This window comes from Lissotriton helveticus, chromosome 8, assembly GCF_964261635.1.
Source record: "Lissotriton helveticus chromosome 8, aLisHel1.1, whole genome shotgun sequence".
Taxonomy (NCBI): domain Eukaryota; kingdom Metazoa; phylum Chordata; class Amphibia; order Caudata; family Salamandridae; genus Lissotriton; species Lissotriton helveticus.
In genome coordinates, this window is record NC_136069.1 from 1,531,682,524 (window position 1) to 1,531,706,016 (window position 23,493).

Here is a 23,493-nt window from a genome sequence, read left to right on the forward strand (position 1 = left end):
TGAGGGCAGTTTTAACAGTTTTTTTGGGGTAGCCTCTATCTTTTAGTTTGTTGGCCAGAATGGCACTCTCTTTAAAGTAATCCTCCCTGTTGGAGCAATTTCTCCTGATTCGGAGGAACTGCGAGAAGGGTAGCGAATCTCTCAAGGCCCTCGGATGATTGCTAGTATATTCCAGCAGAGTATTACGCTCAGTGGGTTTTCTGAATAAACGGGTAAGCAATTCACCATCCCTGTGAAAAATCGTGAGATCCAGAAAATCAATGGAAGTTTTATCACTTGAGGACGTGAAGTTCAGACCCGAACAGTTGTTGTTCATCCAGTGCATGAAGTGGCGTAGAACATTGACGTCGAACTTCCATAACATGAAAATGTCATCAATGTATCTACGCCACATGATGATACCGTTGAAGAATGGGTTCGATGGTGTCAGAATTACCTGTCTCTCTATCTCGTCCATAAACAATATGGCCAGATTTGGAGCAAAAATTGCGCCCATGGCAGTCCCCTTGATTTGTTGGTAGAAGAGGCCCTTAAATGAGAAGAAATTTCTGGTGAGACAGATTTCTAGCAATTGGCAGATGAATAGCGTTGGTATGGCATGTGGACGTGGGCGTGTATCCAGGACTCTTTGAATAACTTGGAGTGCGGTAACTTGAGGTATATTAGTGTATAAAGCCTCCACGTCCATGGTGCATAATGTATCAGTGTCTGGGTTGAAAGGGTGATGCTCAATCAAATTAATCATGGACATGGAGTCTCGTACAAAGCAGGCTGTTGAAGGGACAAAGACTTTGATGAAGTGGTCAACAAAGGCGCCTAGTGGTTCTAAAATAGAACCGCATGCAGATACAATTGGCCGCCCTGGTGGTGTAGTGATATTCTTGTGGACTTTGGGCAGCGTGTATATCACGGGGGTCCTAGGACTTTTTACATTCAGGTAATTGAATTCCTTTTTGGTTAAGAAACCCTCTTCCACTGCATTCAGTGTGACCTTTCGTATAAGCTCCTGAATTTCTTTTGTGGGGTTGGATACTAACCTAAGATAGTGGTCTTTATTATCCAGCTGTCTTTGGACCTCTGCTGTATAGGAGTCCTGGTCTTGTATAACAATACCTCCCCCTTTGTCAGCACTTTTGATTACAATTGAGTTGTTGTTTTTAAGAGAAGTAATCGCCTGTTTCTCCTTAAGTGTGATGTTGTATGGTACAAACCTCCTTTGGTGTTGTAAGTTTGAGAGGTCTTTAAGGACCAATTTCTCAAACGTAGTGACTTCTGATGGTAGCATACCTGCAGATGGTAAAAAGGTCGAGGGTGGGTGGAAGGGGGTGAAAGCTTTGCTTTCAGATGAAGGGTGAAGTTGAAAAAATGCCTTCAGTCTAATGCGTCTGAAAAAGCGTAGGAGTTCAGTCTGCACCTCCATGAAGTTAGGAGCTATAGTCGGGACAAAAGATAGGCCCTTTTTGAGGACAGAGAGTTCATCCTCACCCAAAGGGTAGCCCGCCAGGTTGAAAATGGGAATCAACTCAGTGTTCTGGGGGTCAGGTATTACCATTGGTAATAGTTGTTCCTGGTCCTCCGTTCGCATGGGGGATTGACCCATCGTTGGGGTTTCTTGACCCGGCCGCGTTGTGGCGGTTCTTGTTGGCCCCTTTGTAAAAAAGGAGTGGAGCCGTGTTGTGCTCCTCCTCCTCTTCTCGAGGTACTGGGTCCTTCACTTGCTTCTGAAGTGTCTGATGATTCGGCAGAGGTATCTGAGAAACCCACTAGGTTCTGTCGTCTATTGAATCTCCCCCACGGTCTGTTGTGTTGGGGATTGGAATACGATCTATTAGTATAACAATCTTTTTGTAGGTAAGGATAAGTGACCTCAATATTGTACGATTTTATGTCCTTTTTGACTTTGTTCGACTTTTTATTCTGTTCAATTCTGTAAAATTCTGCCACTGTCTTGTCTACTTGTTCAATGAGTTTCTTGCTCTCAGTTATATCGTTGGAATCCTCTATTTGTTTAAGGATATCTGCAATTTCTGTTTCCAAAGATTTCAGGGTTTCAGTGGCTATGTCAATTCCCAGAACCAGCCAGTGGCGGGAACAAGTGGTCCCTATATAACTAAAGTTCGATATGTATTTGGGGTTGTCAGTGAAAATGCCTGGTATATTCCTAATCTGTAGGCCCAAAGGAATTACATTTGCCTTGAGATAGTCCGTCAACATTAAGACCATGAGTTGCAAACGGACTTGTTTTTTTCTAAGCTTTTCTAGTTGTTCTGGTATTGTACTGTCAGTTTGGTTAGGGATGTCAGAATTTTCTGAGAGTAAGGAGGGCCCAGAACACAAGTGTTTAATATAATCGTCAGTGTAAAGGGGAGCAAGCAGTGACATAATTAACTCGCTGTGACAAGAAAAGGTTAGGATTGAGTGGATAGGAAAGTAAAAAGATTTGAGTACTAGGAAGCCCACACAAGGAAGTATGGACGAATAGTAACCCTTGCAAACCAGCGTTTGCGCTCAGGTCATTTGTAATTAAACAAGGGAACCCAAAGAATACCTATGGACCATGGGTAACTAGCTTTTAAAGACAACAAAGGTCCTTAGGACAACCAGGATAGACACAAAAATGAATTTATAGACCACAATCGGTACTACAATCAGACTTCCAAACCCAGCCAGGTGAGGAATTTTTAATTTTAGAGATAATAAGCAATAGGGTGACCAAGCGGTGGTCAGTTATACACACTTTTGATAGGGTACAGTCCTGTACCTATCTTACAAGGAAGAAAGCATAATAAAGGTGAAGAAAGAAACAAAAGTTTTTCAGGCAAGAAGTTTTGGAGCCAAAAATGTCGCTTGTAGATTAGTGATCAATACACACAAGTTCCGACATACAGTATGTACAGATTAGCATACAAATGAATTTGTCTGAACTACTGTTTTAACCGTCAACGTTTCGATCCCCTGGCTCCTAATGAACCGGGATCATCATCAGGACTATTACAATCATTTGCCTGTGTTCTAAGAACGCCTGTGGAATTAAAGGAGACAAAAGAGAAGGGGTAGAGAGCATAAGAAAATCATATGCAGTTGGAGAAATTATTCACACGTGTATTTACAGTTTGCGTAGCGAGAATTACTTACATTATACATGCTTGCATTGTTGGTCTCGGGGGTGGTGTGTGGGTTCACAGTAAGAGAGCCGTGCCGTGATGTGAGGGCAGCTAAGCGGTCGATCCTGACGCGAGAATGATAAGACTACGTCAGAAAATATGAGCCAGTGAGTGGGTGCTGGCCAAGTCGTGCTATTGTGTACCAGTGTGGACACGTAGTATGTACATAACGTGCCAGTCGTTGGGGGCCAAGACTGTGTGAGTGTCAACTGGATTCAACATCATCTTTAATGTAAGTTAAATATAAGGAAATGGCAAAACACATTTAATAATCTACATTTATTGTCTATGGGAAATGTTTCTGGATAATAATTACAAAATGTTTTAAAATAAGTAACATTGTAAATGACACAGGACATCGTTGCTACTGTTTTAAAACAGTCACATCTAACTACACCATTTTCACATACTTGAGACAATTTAAAAGATTATCGGTCAGAATATTGAAGACAAATACATTGTGAGGTCAACATTGAGGCATTCATATCAATGCCCAAAATATCATGCATGCAAGAGCATATAGGTAACTACAGAAAAGTAAACCTACCCTCACCTGTAGATACTTACCTTCATGGTAATTTGTACCCGATATTTAGGCCTCAATATTTTGGTCCCACAATATACCCTTTGAAAATATAATAGAAACAAATGGAAGGGAATGTTTCAGGACCGAGTAGCAACAGAGCTCAGATCTATGTTCATGTACATATTCAGCCTTCTGCCCTGAAAAGTAAAGGATTCTAACGCTGTTTTCTCCAAAAGCATGTTTCCCGTGCAGGTACATTGTGGAGCGAGCTGAACACTCAGCTTCTTTATTACTACTCTGTGATCTTCATAGACAGATGTCACGGGAAGAGGGCGTAGTCATATGTGGGTTGATGCAGCAATGAGGCTTGTTTCAGGTACTAACTATGAATCACCTAGGTATATGTTGAACCAATTAGGATCCAATCAAAAGCAGCCTTTTCGTAGTGCACAGCCGCCTTATTTACAAACCAATTCATGTTATAATTTGAAGGAAATATAACCATCCAAGTCTTTTGAATCATCTAATTTTATTCGTCAATTTTAATCTACTATGCATATAATGAGTTTTAAAATAACCCTAAAAGTTTGAATTCAATTACCTCATATTATGTATTTGTATTTGTTGACCATAGTCGAGGTCTGAATCAAATAAAATTTTGAATTTGAAAGCATTGCTTTAAGCTGGAAAGTAAACTAAATCGTGGACTACAACTACACAATCATGAACAACAATATGTTATGTTATGGTATTTGTATTTGTAGCATGCACAGATACTCCAAGAGTGTCCCGGTGTTAACCTTGAGAGATGGAAGGGCCAGTTTAAGTAAAGAGGAATGTTTTCAAGTTTTTTTTTTGTTGTTGAATGAATGGGGCCTTGAATGCTACGACGACCAAAAGGCAGCAAGTTCCATGCTAGAGCAGCTTTCATAGCAAGGGAACTGCCACCTGTACTTTGCAAACGGAAACGGGGGACATGAGCCAAAAGTTGAGATGTAGAGGGCAGTTGTCTTGAAGGAGTATAAAAGGAGAAGTGCTTTTGAAGATTGATTGGTCCTAGGGCATGAAGAGAGTGATGAGCTATGACTAAGGATTTAAATGTGACCCGTTCTGCTATGGGCAGCCAGTGAAGTGCATGTAGATGTTGCCTCACGCTGCTTCTGGCGGGGATGTTTAGAAGAAGCCTGGCTGCCGCTTTCTGAACTACTTGTAGTTTATTAAGCAGATATCCCGGGTAGCCAACGTACAGAGCCTTGGCATAGTCTATTCGAGAAAGAATAAGGGCTTGGGTAACAGTTTCCTTAGCGGCCCCAGGAAGGAGGGGAAGAAATTTCCTGAGGATTTTTAGTAGCCCGAAGCAAGTCCCGGCCACCTTCTTGATCTAGGTTGAGAATGTAAGGTTCTCCTCAAACCAAAACCCCCAGATTCTTAAAGGGTTGCCTGGTTGAGGCTGGAAGAGCAGAATCAGACGGTCAGAGTGTTTCTCTAAACTGAGGGGGAAACTTTCCAAAGAGGAGGATTTCAGATTTCTCCTCATCGCATTTAAGTTGTCCAGAGGCCAGTCAGTGAAAAACTGTGGTCAGGCAACTTTTTGCATCAGAGGTGGAGCCCTCATTTTCCCCTATGTAAACAAGAGCTGGGTGGAATCAGCATAAGCAATGATTTTGGCCCCCAAATCCTCCACCAGTTGAACCGGGGGATAACATAGATATTAAAGAGGAGGGGACTCAGGAAAGATCTCTGTGGGACCCCTGTAGACACTCTCTGTGGTGAGGAAGAGGACGGAGGGAGCCAAACCTGTTGCGTTCGGTCCTCCAGAAAAGATTTAAGCCAGCTCCAAGCAGGGCCAGATATGCCAATCTCAGCAAGTTGGATAAGCAGCAATGAGTGGGGAACTGTGTCAAATGCCACCGAGAGGTCAAGCAGAATCAGTGCTGCCCTCGCACCGGCATCCAAACAATCTCGGATAGCCTCCGTGACTTCTACCAGAGCTGATTCAGTGCTATAGCTGGCCCTGAACCCCGACTGAGCTGGATGTAAAAGGCCTGAGCTTTCAATCAACTCGGTCAGCTGTCAGGTAACCATTTTTTCACACACTTTTGCCACACTAGGCAAAAGGGAGATAGGACGGTAACGCATCGGGCACAGAGGGTCAAGTGATGGATTTTTTGATAAAGGTAAGATCTTGGCCTGCTTCCTGGCTGCCGGGACACAAGCCTCCTTAAGGGACATAATAATAAGTCTGTTAACTTCCGGGTTAACAGTTTCCACAATGGCGGCCAAAAGTCTGGCAGCAGGGTCCGATGGGGATCCTGATTTCAGGCCCTTAAGAATTTGAAGCGAGCTGGGCAGGTCAATGGGGAAACATGTTCAGGGCAGTATGGTACTTTGGAAATTCTCAGGAAAGCAGTGTGGCTAATGCATGCTCTACCTCCTGCTGGGCACTGCATATGCATACTAAGAATCCTATTTCAGAATGTGATAATGCCTCCCCTCATGGGCAGAAACTAGTACAGTCTCATTCTTTGGCAGGAAGCCTTCGGAAGGCCAATTTCACCTCGGCCTTGTTACCCTGGGAATGGTGCAGTAAGCACACTTGTAAACAACAATTACAATTTCAAATTCATACTTTATTGGTATTCTAAGAGCAAAGTGCCTCTTTAAGTTATGATGGGCTGTAAAAATATTACATTGACTTTTGACCATTATGTTGAGTTTGCCGGAATATGGGTCACAATATTACTGAATGGTGGACACGACTTGGCAGTATTTTTGTGACTTTGTTTCATGAGCTAGATGAGAATATTTGTTAACATTATTTGTCATTCTATAATGCTAAAGCAGTTCAAACACTGCTTCAGTCTTCTATGGAGCCTGTTCCTTAGTGTGCTGAGCTTTAAGTGTTGACTGAAGGTTTTTTTGCAGTAATCATATAAAAATAGTGATGTCTTGCTCATTAACAGAGCACTTCCTAGTTACAAGTCTTATTAAGGTTGTAGATGCCACAACTCAGCTGTAAATATATTGCCACATTATACTGCTGATAGGATCCTCATTTAGACATATCAGTTAGTGCTAGCTTGGTGCAGACATAGCTAAAAAAATCAAACTTTATCAGTTTAAAAAGAAGAGGCTTTTATCCCACCACTGGGTAAATAATGAATTTCCGCTGCGATTTACTTCGACACTGGCTAAATAGGAGAAATGATTTACTATTCGTCCAGCAGCCTTTTCAATTGCAGAGAAACTTCACTATTTACCCAGCTACTGGCTAAATAACTGAGATTCTACATTGTTGGCCCGGTGCCCGGCAAATAATAGAAAAATGTCACTATTTACCAGTCCGCTGGCTAAATAGTAGAGAGGCTGCACTGTTTGGTTGGCGGCCATGCAAATAGCAGAAAAACACTATTTGGGTATACCCGGCGCACGCAGGGTATCAAATACAAATACCACAAGGTGATGGTTGGGATGCTTGAATTAATCTTAGCCACTGGCAATTGCTCAAGCTGCATCCCAATTCATTGTTTTTCACCCACCAGGCCACCTAAGTTTTAACCCACACATATGCAAATCAGTCTTGACCCTGTCCCTTATAGGAACGGTCCAGCTGGAACTGCCATTGTAGGTCCTCCCTGAACTGGAACACAAGCAACCCAGGATTGGCTTTGCCCTTGTTATGGGCTCTTCAGCCAGGTATAGTTTGGTTCCAGTGGTACAGTACCTCAGGACACACATCTGGCAATATCTGGTGCACTTAGGGTGTCAAATGCGAAAACAACTAGGTGATGGTGGAAGGTTTGAATTAATCTCTTCCTCTGGCACTCACTCAGGCCGCATTCCAATCCATTGTTTTTCACCAAATGTGCCATATGAAATTCAGTCTTCATGGAAACAGTCCAACCTGAACTGGCAGTCATAAGCCCCGGGTTCACTATGCCACTGGACTACTCGAATGAAGGGCAAAATCAGTCCTGGGTTTCTTGTGTTCTGGTTCAGGGAAGGCCTGGCTGGGTCCAAACTGAGGTGGCTGAAAAATTATGGATTGTGAGGCTTGCCGAGCTATTGTCAATGGCTGAGATTATTTCAAGCATTCCATCCATCATCTTGTTGTTTTTACTTTTAGAAGTTGTCATTGTCTTGCCTTAGCCATGTAGTGCCTGTAGCCGGTACCTGGGTCACCTGACTAAGTGTAGCTGACAGTGGTGTGTTGTATATTCCTTCTAGGCAGCCACACACAATAGGGAGCCTAGGTGTGCCTGGATGGGCCATCCAGGCTGTGTCCTGCCTCCACACAAAGGACTGCATACCCCCAGCAGTTAGTCTGGAACCAGGACAGGGAAGGCAGAATGCATAAGGACTTCAAAGGAAAACCTGTAGAAGCTTCGCCCCCACTTCAAAGGCACAACAGGGTACACATACTGGACATCTAACACCAATGCTTCAGTACATTTCTGGACCTGTGGATACTCTGCCAGGAAGAAGAACTGCTGTGCTGCTGAAGGACTGCCACTCTGCTGCCCTGTTGGACTACTTCCTTGCTGGACTGCTGCCTTGCTGTGCTGACCTGCTGCCCTCTGGCTGGGGGAAAGAAGGACTAAATCTGCATCTCTCGAAACCAGAACCCCAGAGTCGCTCCAAGGGCTACTTAACCGGCCTCCCAACTTGAGCCTTAGGGACAGAAGGCTCCAACAACATTGCGCTTGCACCTGGACTCTGCCATATGTCTACCCTGCCAAGTAGTGCCACACCAGCCCTAGACCCTTGAAAGTGGGATTAAGGTACTCTGCCAGCCTCTGTGGATCCAGCAGAACCAACGGATCTCCTCTGCTAGGCAGCGAAACCCAGAGCAGAAACTACGCTGCCACTGCTGCGTGGATCGGAACCGCTGCAAAGACCCGCATCACATCACAGCCCGTTGCTGCATCAGAACCACCATTGCACAATGCATTCTAAGAGCAGGCCCTCACGTCCCTTGTTGATGGCAGCCTCGACAATGAAGCTTGACTCCTCATCACAGTCTCACTGCTCATCAGAACCAATGCATTGCCCGACTGCTTATCCACTGGGGCCAGATCACCCTGTTCCCCATCCTCTTGGCCCTCTCACCTCTTGGATCCTTCTCACCCTGGCTCCTGTACCCCATCTCCTGTTTTGCCTTGCCCTCATCTATTTAGTCCGAGTCCCCACTGGCATTGACAACCCTGATTCTCATAGATTAGGCCTGGTTTTTCCTGTCTTGGTCCTTCTGGCTCTGGTCGTCCAAACCCTCTTTGTGGTCCATCTTCTAGCACGTATTCTCCTATTGACTATCATCCTACTCCTACTGGTCCTACTGCTTCCTTCCCCAGATCCCTACACAAAGGGGCATCACTCTTGTGCCATGCAAAGCGGGCAAGGGTGACGCAAAACCTAGATGAGATTTACCAAGCAAAGCAAGACCAGCTCGCATGGCCTTGCGTGGCTTGCTAAATCTGGAGTAACGCTAGGCAGCTCAAGTAGCAGCCTTGCATTACTCTGCCCCAGGGGGGCATTCAATAGGTGGAGTGTGGATGTTACTGCCCATCCACCCATGTATTATGAAGCATTCCCAGATATACCAATACTGGTAGACCTGGGGATGTGTCAGGAAGGCGCAGCGAGGAGAAATATCTTTATTTCTCCTAGTTCTTTCCGTTTTCTATTAATAAAATGCCAGTGTGGCTGAATGGCCACTCATGACATGGGACCAATAAGCATCTATGCATGAAATCCATTCTGCTGGGTGAATAGAATGAAAAAGTACATTTATTTAGCAGGCAGCTGAGGGAAGAATCCAGATGTATTTCTCTTACTGCAAAGTGTGAGTATTTTGTAAAGAGAAATGTGCAACAATCTTACTAGTGTGAAAGGAAAGGCTGAAGAATGCTGTTCTTCTAACACACAACAAAAGTTAAATATCTATAAACGAACTGTACAAATATTTCATAATAAAGAAAAAGTTAGGACAGCACAAATAAAGCACTTATTTTCTTACTAATTCTGAAGTGTGAAGGAAACCAGCTGCGCAAGTACATGAAGTGCAGGAAGAGGTTGATTGCTTGTCTAAAGAAGGGGAAACAGAGTCTCTACTGAAGGCGATCGACCCTGATGTATCGGTGCCTCAATCCCAAGCTGTTTCCCACTCTGTACTTTACCAGCAAGGCGATCCGCAGTGGGCAAGATTAGATACAAGGGTGCCTGAAATAATAGCGCATTCTGATCGTTTAACTGCACAGGCGGACTTGACAGGGGGGGGAAGGGAAGCAGAAGCCTCATATGCAATCAAAGATGGAATTGCCAATAATGATCAACAAGGGAAAACAACCATGCAGCAGAGAGGAACTACTGGCATCCCATCAAACGCAGTAAGCAAGACAAACATAGTGTTAACAGCAAAACCAACAATCAACCCAAGCAGTGGTGCTATCCCCAAGGAAAATATTAAAATGAAATCTTCCAGACTGGCTAGACCTATTAAATCCAAAGATGTCTTATTACCAGACCTTAGAAGACTTGATCAGGAGCGAGATAGAAATATAAACAACATTAGACAATTACCTGCTACAGGGCCACCTAGAGACGAGTGTTTGTCAATATGCAACGACGAAGATGATGATGATGATAAGGAGGAAGAGGAGAGTGATGAAACCGATTTAAGTTTCACCTCGTCTCTAGACCATCCTTTGTCAAGCAGCTCCGAAGAATCAGGCAACTACTCCTCGGCATTAGAGATGGATCAGAACATTGCTTCCAAAAGAAATCCGAAACTCAAAAAATATAAATCCAGGGGGAGGTCTCACTCAAGATCTAGTAGAGTAGGGAGTTCCCCACAAAGAGGACGGACCAAAAAGCTAGGCTGGGATAAGATACCCATCCCGCAGAAACACCAAGATGGAGTAAGGCGTGTTGGTTCACAAGAAGTGAAGGTGGTTAAGGAACGGGGACAGGCTCAGGATCAGGACGAGCAAAAAGGCTTTCCAGAATCAAATACAGACACAGATAGATTTGATCTTCTACTCTCTACACTGAAACAAATACAAGGGGAAGCTCGATTGGAAAGTAAAAGGGCAAAACGTGCTAATAAGAAAATACAGAGATCTTTACACAAAGTAAATGAAATGTACACTGAAGTCACTGGCAGATTGACGGAGGTCGAGCAGAGGACTGGCAGAATGGAAGACGCGGTGGCAAGGATCCAGGAATTTAGACAGGAACATGAGAAAACAGAGTCTGATATATTGTGGAAACTTGAAGATTTTGAAAATAGGCAGAGACGAAACAACATAAGACTGCTTGGGGTGGAGGAAGGGAAAGAGGGAGGAGATGTAAGAGCTTTTGTGGTGGAGCTCCTGAAAGGTGCCTTTCCAGAGATGGACAACTGGGACTGGGATAAGGAAATCCAACGAGCGCATCGATTTCCCCTCTCGCAGAAAAAGAGTAATGTGAGCCCAAGAGCAAGAGCAATTCTCGTGTATGTTGGAAATTATTTGTTAAGAGAGGAAGTAATTATGAAGGCCAAACCGATGAAGAAACGCACATACAAGGACATAACTTTTTTTGCTCGCCCGGATTTTTGCCACACAACAGTCGAGAGAAGATGGCGTATGAGGCAACTTATAGTACCATTTCAAAATCTAGGGTGTGAGGTATATTTGTTGTTTCCTTCTCGCCTTAAAGTAGGAAATAATGGTCAGTTCAGAGTATTCTTCTCTGAAATAGTAGCTCAGGAGTATCTGTCCTTCCTTCGAGAAGAGAGAACACACAGGGAACGGAACATCCAATCCAACCGAATTGAAGACATAAGAAAAGTAGCTTGCATAATAAAGAAATAAAATGCTAAAAGAATAAGGGCAGATGAGTTTTCTACACCCTGAATAAAGGTTATATGAAAAGGGAGCATGGGAGAGTGGATGAGGGAAAGTCCCCTGGGGGGGGCTCGGCTGTCACATATAGGTCAGGATTGACCTATTTGCCAGTAAGGGAGGGGGGGAGGAGGGGTAGGAGGGACTTGGGGGGAGCTAGGGAGGATACAGGACACGGCAAGACATATAAATGAGAGAAGTATCTTAGAAACGGAAACAGCAGAACTGGGAGAATGGATCGGGAAGCGAAAATCTGAAGTAAGAAAGATAAGAAATAAAGATGCTAGAGGGTTTGTAGGATGTTGGATAATTAGAGTGAATAAGAGATCAGATGTGGGGAAAGTTACACTATAAGTTAAGGTATGGGTGTTAGGTGTTTAACATGGAATGTGTGTGGTTTGAACGATGCTCAAAAAAAATCAAAAATATCAGTAGCCTTAAAACAAATGAATGTGGATTTTGTATGTATTCAAGAAACACATATTATGGCAACACAAATATATTTTCTTAGGCACCTAGGATTTCATTTACTAGTAGATTCTAGCCAAGGAGTAAAAAGAGGGGTGGCTATTTTAGCAAGAAAAAAAAATACCTTGACCAGGAAGAAATACAGGATAAATGGGGACGATGGGCTATGGTTGAGTGTCTGATAGATGGGGAGTGGACAACGCTCGTAAGCGTTTATGGTTCAACGGAGGATGACCCTGAAATTTTTCAATTTTTAGATGTGGAGTTAGCTACCTGGGCACCGAAAATTATACTGGCTGGCGACTTTAATATAAATGGTGCAGATGGATTAGGATTGGGCTCTTTTGGAAAATATAAAGGTCGGAAAAGGAGGGTTAATCAGGCATTACACAGTTTAATCTTGAACAATGCTCTCTCAGACGTATGGGGGAAAAAGAGACTGGACAACAAAGGTTTCACATATTATTCAGCCCCCCATCAAATTTGTGTAAGATTAGATTATTTTTTTGTTTCAAGTACCAACATATCGAACGTAAATATTGAAAGGCTGCCACGTATTCTTAGCGACCATAATCCCTTAGTACTTACAATAGCAACAAACACTAATCCTAGACACTACACGAATTGGACTTTCGAAAGAGAGCTACTAAAAGAGGAGAAATATATAGAACATATGAATAAATGGATTAGTGATTTCTTCGTCATTAATAGGGATAGTGCAGAACAGGGGGTGGTGTGGGACGCTTTTAAAGCAGGGGTACGGGGGGAAACGAAGAGCTTTAATTCTTATAAACGGAAGCAGGAGCAATTGAGGAATGCAGAGCTATATGAAAAGGTACTCAAAGCAGAGGAGGACTTAGAAAAATGTGTATTAACCGGGGGTTCAATGGATAATGCCTTGATAAAACTGGTGAAAGTAAAAGGCGAGGCAGAGAGTCATATAGCTAGCAAAGCAGCAAAAATTTACACTACTAAAAGAGAGAAGTGTTATGAACTGAGTGAGTCAGTAGGGAGAATTTTGGCTACACGGACATGACAGGAAGAAGCGATAGGAATAGTGAGAGAAATCAGAGATACATCAGGCAGAGGGCATACAGATTCGACTGAAATAAGGGAAGTATTCAGGACTTTTTATGAGAAGTTATATGATGACGAATTATCGGGGGGACATACAGAGAGAATTAAAGAAGACATGCAGGAGTATCTACAGCAGATTCGGGTAGATATATTGGACGAGGATGACGCAGATGGCTTAGAGGGGGTATTGTTGACAGAAGAAATTAAGGAGGCAGTATGGAAACTTCCATCAGGTAAATCTGCGGGCCCTGACCAAATACCTATAGAGTTCTATAAACTGTTTTGGGATATTTTGGAAAAAGAGCTAATGAAGACCATGCAGAGTGCACAGCTGGGTGACTCAGCACCCAAATCATGGGGGACTGCCGAGGTGGTAGTAATATTAAAAAAAGGGAAAAATCCGGAGGAACCAGGTTCCTATAGGCCCATCACCTTAATGAATACAGACGTGAAAGTATTTTCCAAGGCACTAGCAACAAGACTGGCCAGAGTAATACACAAAATAGTTAGCTGTGTCCAACACGGATTTATACCGGGAAGAGAGACTACTCATCACATCCGCAAAGTAATAACTCTACTTGATGTTACAACAGTCACAGGAGACCCGATGGCAGTAATGTTACTTGATGCAGAAAAAGCATTTGATCGGGTCTCCTGGGAGTACCTTTGATTTGTATTAAAGAGAACAGGTGTTAAACAGGGTTATCTTAAAGCAATACAGACTCTATATCTAAACCCGGTAGCAACTGTACGCGTGAATGCTGGCAATACGCGACAATTTCGAATAAAAAGGGGAACAAGACAGGGATGCCCCTGCTCACCGCTTCTGTTCGCTATATATATGGACCCATTAATCCGCAGAATAGAGGCGTCTGAGATGATTACACCTTTAACAACACTTATTGGGCACTGTAAAATCTTAGCCTATGCAGACGATCTTGCTGTAATCACTCCTAATCCTACTGAATCTATAGTCCACGTTGAAATTGAGGCGCTAAAATTTGGAAAGATATCGGGCTATAAATTAAATATATCGAAAACACAGATAATTAAAAATTCTTATACTATTTGTTCAGATAACCGAGTGACACAGTCAGGCATTTACTTAGGGGTAACTATCTTGGCAGATTTGGACTCGTTAGTAGACAAGAATACCTCCTCTTTAATTAAGAAAGTGGAGAAAGACTTAGACAGATGGGATAATCTACATATGTCAATTCTAGGCCGGACGAATATAATAAAAATGCTGATTCTTCCGAAATTTTTATATTTATTTAGAGCTATACCTTTGTTATTTGATGTCAAAATATTAAAAAAATTAGAGTATATTATAAATAGATTTATTTGGGCTAAGGGGAAAACCAGAAGAGCCCTTAGATTTATGACACTCCAGAGAGAGAGGGGAGGCTGGGCAGTACCAGAATTAAAGCTCTATTATTGGGCGGCAGCTCTTCAAAATATGACTGGCTTACTGGGTGGGGCAGAGTTAGAAGGATGGGGTGAATTTGGAACACTGGCAACATACGGACTAACCCTCGGAATAGAAGTGGAGAATGTATTTCTCAAGTTTACAGAGGCAAGCTACTACAAAAAGACAAAGTTCAAATCGCTTATAGCAGCATGTACAATTTGGAAAAGTTTCAGTAAAAGAGCTGGCTTGGGGAAATATAATCTATATACCAGACTTATAGATAACTCAAACCTCCCACAAGAGATTTTCTCGGGTTTCACATTTAGTGAGTGGGAAAGTAAGGGAATTAGAAGCATAGGGGACGTAATGGGACCTCAGGGGGTTCTTCAATTTTCAGAACTACAGGTTAGATTCAACCTACACACCAGGCAATTTTTTAAATACTTACAAATTAGGAGTTTTTTACAGACTAAAAAGGGAGGTCCACTGGGATATAAGCAAGTTCCGATTATGGAATTAATTTGATTGGGGGAAGATTGTACTATTAAGAGGCTCTATGCTGAACTGATAAAAACAAAGCAGGACGATTATGATAAACGGAATGGAAAATGGAAAGAAAACCTTAATATTATTGGGGATAGCTTTGGTACCTCTTTGCAATATGGATATTCTCTTTTATGCTCGGCACCATTGCAGGCGCAACACTACAAGACGCTATATCACTTATATTATACCCCGGCAAAAATAGCACAATGGGGTGGTACCGTGGGTATCAAGTGTTTTAGGTGTGGAAGCTTGGAAGCAGATTTAAAACATGTATTTGCAACATGTCCTCATTTGTATACATTTAAAAAAGATATAGAAGGTTTTATAAATAACATATTATGAACCGAAATTGTGCTAACTCCCGGAACCATATTATTAGGAGTGAACGTGGAGGATGAACAACAACTATTAACTGGGAGGGAATTTTTATTTGTAGCATTATCAGTTATGAGATTATGCATAGCCTCTAAATGGATCGATCCTATTCCCCCTACTTTTCATAACTGGTTGGCCAAATTAATAACAACATATAATCTGGAGAAAGAGATCTATGCACGAAAAGGGAAAAGGGGAAGGAAGTTGGGCAAGTTAATTTGGGGCCCTATTACACGATGGAAAGAGGGTGAAATAGAATAAAAACCTTATGTGGGCGAAATGAGACTCAGCAAGGACATTATATAGGGTATCGAATAATATTATTGTATTATTATGAGGGATATAAAAGATGGAGACTAAATAGATGAGCATGATTAAATTGTATAAGTAAATGTATGGAACACTGTAAAATAGAATTCTTTATCTTTTGTGATTATTCTTTAACTGAAAGCTTATTTTATTTGAACTTCTGTTTTCTCTCTCAATGCGATATATTCTGTTTTTTTTGTAATAATGCCGTGTCCTGTATGTAATAACAAAAACTTTTATTAAAAAGATTTTTAAAAAAAACAAATGAAGTGTGAAGGAAATTAAAAAGGATCAAAACTATTCTAGACATCGCTCCCATACACACAAGTAATGTTTTGGGGTTTGGGTTCTGAGCACTCTGCTGAGTTGGGATGGCGGGCAGTTTTGAGTCCGTATGGCAGGGAGTCAGGGAGGGGGGTGGCGGGTATGGGACTGTTTGAACGTTCTTCTCAAAAGTCTACGTTTATGTTGGAAATAGTATCCAGATATGCAGTACAGGCAAACAATACAGAGCACACGACTCACACCGATGAATCCGCAATGCCATTTACAAGCCCCACCAGACATTGTAATGACTGACACAGCGCATGGGGCATCTACCGTAGGTCCTTTGACTCCAGTACAGCCTCTCTCCCTGCTCATGTGGAACGTGCGTGGCCTGGGAGACAAAATAAAACGGGGTCTGGTCCTTCACTGTATCAAGAGGAACGCCCCGGCGGTGGTTTTACTGCAGGAGACCCACCTTACCGATACCACTAGCAAGGCAATGGATAGATGGGGGTACAAGATGGTGGCGCATTCGGAGTTTCCTTCAGGGTCCAGGGGGGTGGGTATAATGGTGTGGAAGCAGTCCCCTTTAATAATACACAAAGCCAAAACTGATGGATCTGGGCGGATCACAGCAAAAGTCACTCAATGGGAAGGGTGGCCTCTAAATATAGTTTCCGTCTACATCCCTCCTGCACTCCTCACGGTGGCGCTCCCGGAACTCATTGGGTTTTTGCTTGACCTGCCAGAGGGGGAGCTGCTCCTTGGAGGGGATTTCAACGCCACTATAGATGAAACTGTTGATAGATACCTTGCGCAAGCAGGTGGCACTGGAATGTCCCACCTTGGGAGTTTTATAGACGCACTTGGGCTCGCGGATCTGTGGAGCCGACATCACCCGACAACGCAACGCAACAGTTCACATACCACTCTGGGGTACACAATAGCTTAACAAGAATAGATTACTTCCTGGGGTTGGCGGGTAGTCTTAAGAATATAGACAGCATAGAGATCAAATCTAGGGGCATCTCTGATCATTCTCCGATACTCCTACAGTACACACACTACCACCTAACAAGACGCCGCATCTACCTGATATATCCCAGCTATCTCCAAGTCCCGAAAATTAGGAAGGCAATTACAAAAACTACGAGCCTTTACTTCCAGGAAAATGATTCGTCAGTTGACTCCCCGACTGTCCTATGGGAGGCGTATAAAACAGTCATCAGGGGGCAAGTAATCGCCTCAATTGCAGCGCATAAGCGTGAAAAGGAATTAGAACTGTACTCACTAGAACAGGAGCTGCACATGGCAGAGGCCCAGCATGCCAAAGACCCACCCCTAAGACATCTCATAACCTACAGGTCACGCAGAGAAGGTATAGAGAGCACCTTACGGAGCACACCAAACAGCAGTTGGAAGCCACACGGCACAAGATATACAACATTGGTGATAAAACTGGGAAATTGCTGGCATGGCTAGATAGGAGGGATAAAGGTGCCAGATGGATAACGCAGCTTAGCTCCGGGGAGGGTCAGGTAACAACTGATCCACGAGCGATAGTACAAACACTGGCGCACCACTTTCAAAAAGTCTATTCTTCAGCCTCCTGCATGACAGTGGAAGAGGCGTTGACCTACGTGAAAGACCTTGATATGCCCAAACTCACCCCTGAAGCAGTGAGCACACTTGAGGCAGATCTTACAGTAGAAGAGTTACAGACGGCAATCGGGACACTACAGTCAGGTAAAGAGGTGGGGCGAATGGCATACCTGTCGAACTCTATAAGAGGACGGCTGGGACTATTGTCCCTCATTTGCTCAATATGTTCACCGACAGTTTGCAAGTGGGCGAACTCCCGCCGGATCAACGCACGGCCACCATAGTGGCAATACAGAAGCCGGGTGAACCTGCTGATAGGTGTACCTCCTACCGTCCCATATCATTACTTAACGCGGAGGCTAAGATCCTCGCGAAACTACTGGCGACTAGGTAACACCGCACTTGTCGGAAATCATACATCGAGATCAGTCTGGTTTTATGCCGGGCAGAAACACGGCCCTCAATTTGAGACGTTTGTACGGCGTGCTGGCTCGACGGAGTGTCTACAGGAACCGGCGGTGGTGCTGTCATTGGATGCGCAAATGGCATTCAACATGGTCGAGTGGCCCTTTTTATTTGCGGTGCTCCAGCATCTGGGTTTTGGGCCAAAATTCTGTGCCTGGGTCAGGCTCCTATATACCAAACCAATGGCTCACATCACTGCTAATGGTCATATGCCTGAAGACTTCCCCCAGGCATGTGCCACTGCCCCCTGTCACCGCTGCTCTTTGCCCTGGTGCTGGAGCCTCTGGCGGAGTGGATACAGTGGAAACCAATGATACGGGCCTCAAATGGTCTGACAGTTGGGAGGATCGTGTCTCCCTTTATGCAGATGACGTTTTGTTGTACCTGTCCTCCCCGAGGCACTCCATACTAACCCTGCTCAATATTTGTACGATCTTCGGAAGGGCATCAGGATACACCATAAATTGGTCTAAATCAGTAATTTATGTGCTGCGCGGTCCCCCAACCACGGCTTCCTGTGGACTGCCCACTCCGGATAGCGGAGGAGTCATTTAAATATCTGGGCATATATATCACTGCGGATTCAGTGGACTTCTTCAAACGGAATCTACAACCTCCGTTGGACCGCCTCAAAAGAGATGTGCGTCACTGGGGTATACTGACGCGGACTCTATTAGGGAAAGCAGCGCTATTCAAAATTATGGCCTTACCCCGCTTTTTGTATGTACTGGAAAATACGCCATATCAGGTACCTCCCACCTACTTCCGCACAATTGCGGCGCAAGTATCTAGCCTTATGTGGGGTAGCGGACCGGCGTGCATTGCGCAGTCCAAATTGGTACGTGGCTGGTACGACGGAGGGATATTGCTCCCAAACATCCAGCTCTACCACTGGGCGGCGCAGCTGAAGGTAATCAACCAGTGGCTTCATACGCCGCAGTCAGACCCGGCGTTTAGGGCAGATACGGACATACTGGGCACAAGAGGTATGCTTTCACCCCTGTACGACAGAAGACTGGCCCCGGCGCTCATCGGTCCTCTGAGGCAAACCGTAGTCATTTGGCATGCGGCTCAGCCAGGCTGGGGTGGCGCGGGGTTCTGACCCAGCTTACGCCATGTGGGATGTAAAGCGTTTGGGAAGACTCAGGAACAGTAAGGACTTTGAGAACTGGGACAACATCGGTATTTCTACAGTGGGCGATATGTGGCATAGGGGCGAAATAGTCCCATTGGAACGCCTTCAGCTGCAAAATGAACTGGCGCCTTCGGAGTTGTTCCGTTACACACAGATTAGACACGGCTTAATGTCAGTACTACCACCCGGTACTGAAGTTCCGGAGGCATCGCCCATGGAAGTTAGGTTGTTGACAGAATATACGCACAAGAAGGCCACGTCACTCACATACTGCAAATTAGTAAACAATTTGCCGGACCCAACGGGGCCCATGCCAGAGAAATGGTCCTGTGATGTAGGCGAGTTTGACTATTCGGAATGGCAGGAGGTGCTGGCTTCGCCGCGGGAGGTGGGCATACCTTCGAGACTCCGGTTGGTGCAGCTCCGAATTCTACACAGATCATACTACACCAGGCACACCCTACAGAGGATAGGCAGAGTAGCACATCCATTCTGTCTACGCAGCTGCGGGGAGGAGGGTACCTTCCTTCACACTATATGGGAATGTCCCACAATCAAAGAATACTGGACGCGGGTGATGAGGACAATGTCACAGTCTGGGGGGTGTCACTAGTGCCGGAGCCTAGACGGTGCCTGCTGAATATATGGGAACCCAATGACCTCACTCGTCAGGCTCAAAGCTGGGAGACACTTGCGATAATGGTAGCTAAATGGAACATAGCCCAAAAATGGGGGACGGCGGAGGCACCAACGCTTGTTGCATGGGGTAGGGACATGGATGCCGCCATGCAGAAAGAACGGTGTTTACTAGGCGGGGATGCCCCCGTAAATAGAGTAAAATATGGGGGGCATGGAATAAGTTTAGAGGAGACATATGTGATCCACCTCAAGAACAGGAGGATGGAAACTCGGACACAGAATGATCTGAGAGACCACGGGGAGGGCATGTGAGGCTTTGCTGTCAGAGATGTTATAATGCAAAGGTGTGATTTTAAGATGTTGCTTATGATATCGTGTGTTGTACTGTTCTATTCTGATGGAAAATTGTATACGCAACTTTTATTTTGTGCTGCTGCAGAGAAAATAAAACATATTTTTTAATAAAACTATTCAAGACACTTTTCTTGGTGATGCAGAAATGACAAATATTTGTGGAACCCGATTTTCACAGATTATCGTTTGTGCTCTGCATGGAGTTATCAGTAAAACTGTATGCTGGTGAACATGTATGTCTTTTCAATAGGAAATGTGCTATCTTTAAAGGCTTTCATGGTATATTTGTTACAGTGTGTTCCTACATACTACACCTTTACTACTCTCTTGCTGAATGGTTGTGGCTCATGCGTGACACGTTGTTTGTGTGATGCTTGGATTTTTCAGAATCCCTATGAATTCAGCAGTTATGTTTTCCTGTAAAAATCTAAGGAATCAGTTGAGTGTACTTTTTTCACATCACTATCAATATGTAACCAAAGATCCTCACATTTCTTGCCTTTGGCATCATCACTCAGCAAACATTCTGTAAATGGTTGCCAAATGGATAATATAGCATTCATAGCCCCTTGGACTGAGAACCATCAGCTAAGGTACACAGTTGGGATGACTCTTTCTTTGATGCCACAAAAAGCACAAAAGGATAAATATTTGCGTTTTACTTCCTGTGCATAAGAAAACAGTGCACCAGAATGGGCTAAAAAGTCAATAGCATTCCTTATTAACTCTGAAGATTGTAAAGATGCTTTCAGCATACCATCAAGTGGCAAGGATCTCTTACAGGGAAGCACTTCCGCTCAGGTATCAATTTTGACAGGTCATCACACAAAAGTTTCATATACATAGCTGAATCACTGCAAATACGAACAATATCACTCCAATCTTTGTTGAACTTGTAAAGAACCTTTTTTGCAGAGAATTCCAAGTGACACTGCGTTCCATGTTTTTCAAAAGTCTGGTGTTATATTTTCACCACTATCCAAGATACTTGGTGATAGCGCTCTTTTCACTGTACTTGTCACTATACCTTGCATTGAATGTTTAAAGCTTGAGGTGTTGGCAATTCACCAACTATCAATACTGACTCACTAGAAACTGGGGGCTGATGTAGTAAGGGTTTTTACCCATTCTCTGTGGGTAAATGTGATGACACATATTAGGAAAGATTCTCATGAAACTAGCCATTTTACATATTAGGGAAATAATCAAACACAGCCAAAATATCAAATATGAGTTTGATATTTCCTGATTCTCTACATTTTATAACATAATTAAACAAGACCTAAAACATGCTTCTAAACCCTGCATCTTTAGACCAAAGACCACAAAACTGAAAATAGCAAAAGGAAGAAGAAACAATATTTTAGTGGCATTCCTAAACAACAAAACTCAAGCAGAATAATGTTAGCCCAGACTTTCTTACTGCTAGCTTGTATAACAAAGTTACATTTTATTGGCCCCTTCAGGAAGAAAAAAATGACTCTCACTCTCTTTTTCCTTTCTTTGAATGGCATTTAGTTTGTGGTTGTGCAGGTGTTTTTTCAGTGTTTATATGTTTTTACTGGTGAGGTCTATTTCTCTTTTAGTGGGGTTTTATCAGTTATTATAGGTTTAAACCTAAAACCGGACAGCCTAAGTATCATTGATGGCAGCAGCCCCAGTCTGAAAATTGTACTTGGATCACTGCTTACTAGGACCACTGGAGCTCTTACAGCACAGTGAGCTTGGTGTTAGCTCCGTCCAATTTCCCCAGCTGCAGGAGTCAGACTCCGAGCAGCAGAATCTGCTGAATCACCTGCGGGGGCACTGCAAAGACTTCATTGTGCATGCACTCAATGGCTGGGTAGTGTGCATGACAGCAAGAGGTCAAAAAATCAGGTATGGTGAGGCTGCTGCATGGCTTCTGAAGACATGAGATTAATCATTGCATTCAACCTGATGGGTGATGGGCAGACTAACTTGCGTAGTAAACAAACGTAAGACTTACTTAGGGTAGAGTGCTGGAACTGGGAAATAATTAATTGCTTGTTTCATTTTATGCTAAAAAATGCACAGGTAAATTAACAACAACTTCTTGGGTTCACAATTTGTCCTTATTAAAACCACATGGTGCCTGGCACACGGTGCATGGATGTGCACAAAATGCTTTTTTTCTAGAGCGGCTGCACTAGAAAAAAGCATTTTATGACGACGTGCATGCAGTTGTATCATAATAGGGTGGACGGGACCACTGACTCATTGTTGGTCTGTCACCTGCCCGCGGCATCGGGATGCTCATCCGACTGCCATCGCAATGAGCCCCTTAGTGTCAATCACATAATGTTGGGCCCGTCAGAACAGCATACATACAGTATCACTGCTGCAGGCTTCAAAACAGTATTCAGCATACGCTCTTGATTTTTACTGTTCCAAGATGGCAGACCAGTGCAAAGCTTTACTTTGCTTTTTTTATTGAAGTATATGCCCTCCACATTTAGTTTCCATATGTTTGCTTTGGTTTTGTTTGTTTGTTTGTTTGTTTCTTTATTTTAACAAATGCTTGCACTACAAAGAAAACCACCACCTCGAACTCTAAAAGCACAACCTTCACTGGCATACGCATACCACTATATAGTTGGTGCAATCAATATAAGTCAGGCCTACTGGCTTTCCCGGTGTACCACCACAATTACAATGCAATCAATATTAAAACAATGCAGGATAGTGTGGCCTATTAATAACATTCAATGCCATGAGCAGTGGTTCACTTCTTTTATCATAAAACCATTCAATGTTCTATACTGTGAATTATATAAATTATTTTCTACTTTCTGCATCTACTGCAAAACAGCTTTGCAGACTAAAAACAAAGGCCCCTGCACTCAGAGCCGTAAGACAAACAGTCTGAGCTTTGGAAGTTCCTGAAAACAAACAAAAAGTCTTCAAAGATACTATTTTGTGTACCTGGGAGACCAGAGGTGACAATATTACAAAACTGTGAGAGGCTCCTTGTAGATGGCCTTGCTGATGCCTGGGGACTCATGGCCCCCTTACAGATAATTAGCAAATATAGGGAGTTGCACCAGGATGTATGACGATACAACGCGTTCTATTACAACGCGATATGTTACCTCGCGGTCTTGACAACGCAAGTCGTTACATTGACTTACGCTGGAGGGCACTGGACTTAGGGACAGTGTGAATTACTATTCCAACTCCAGTCTAAATACAGTAGGGAAGGTGTTGGAATAGTACCTTACACTATTCCTTAGTCTAGAGCACCCTCCAGTGCA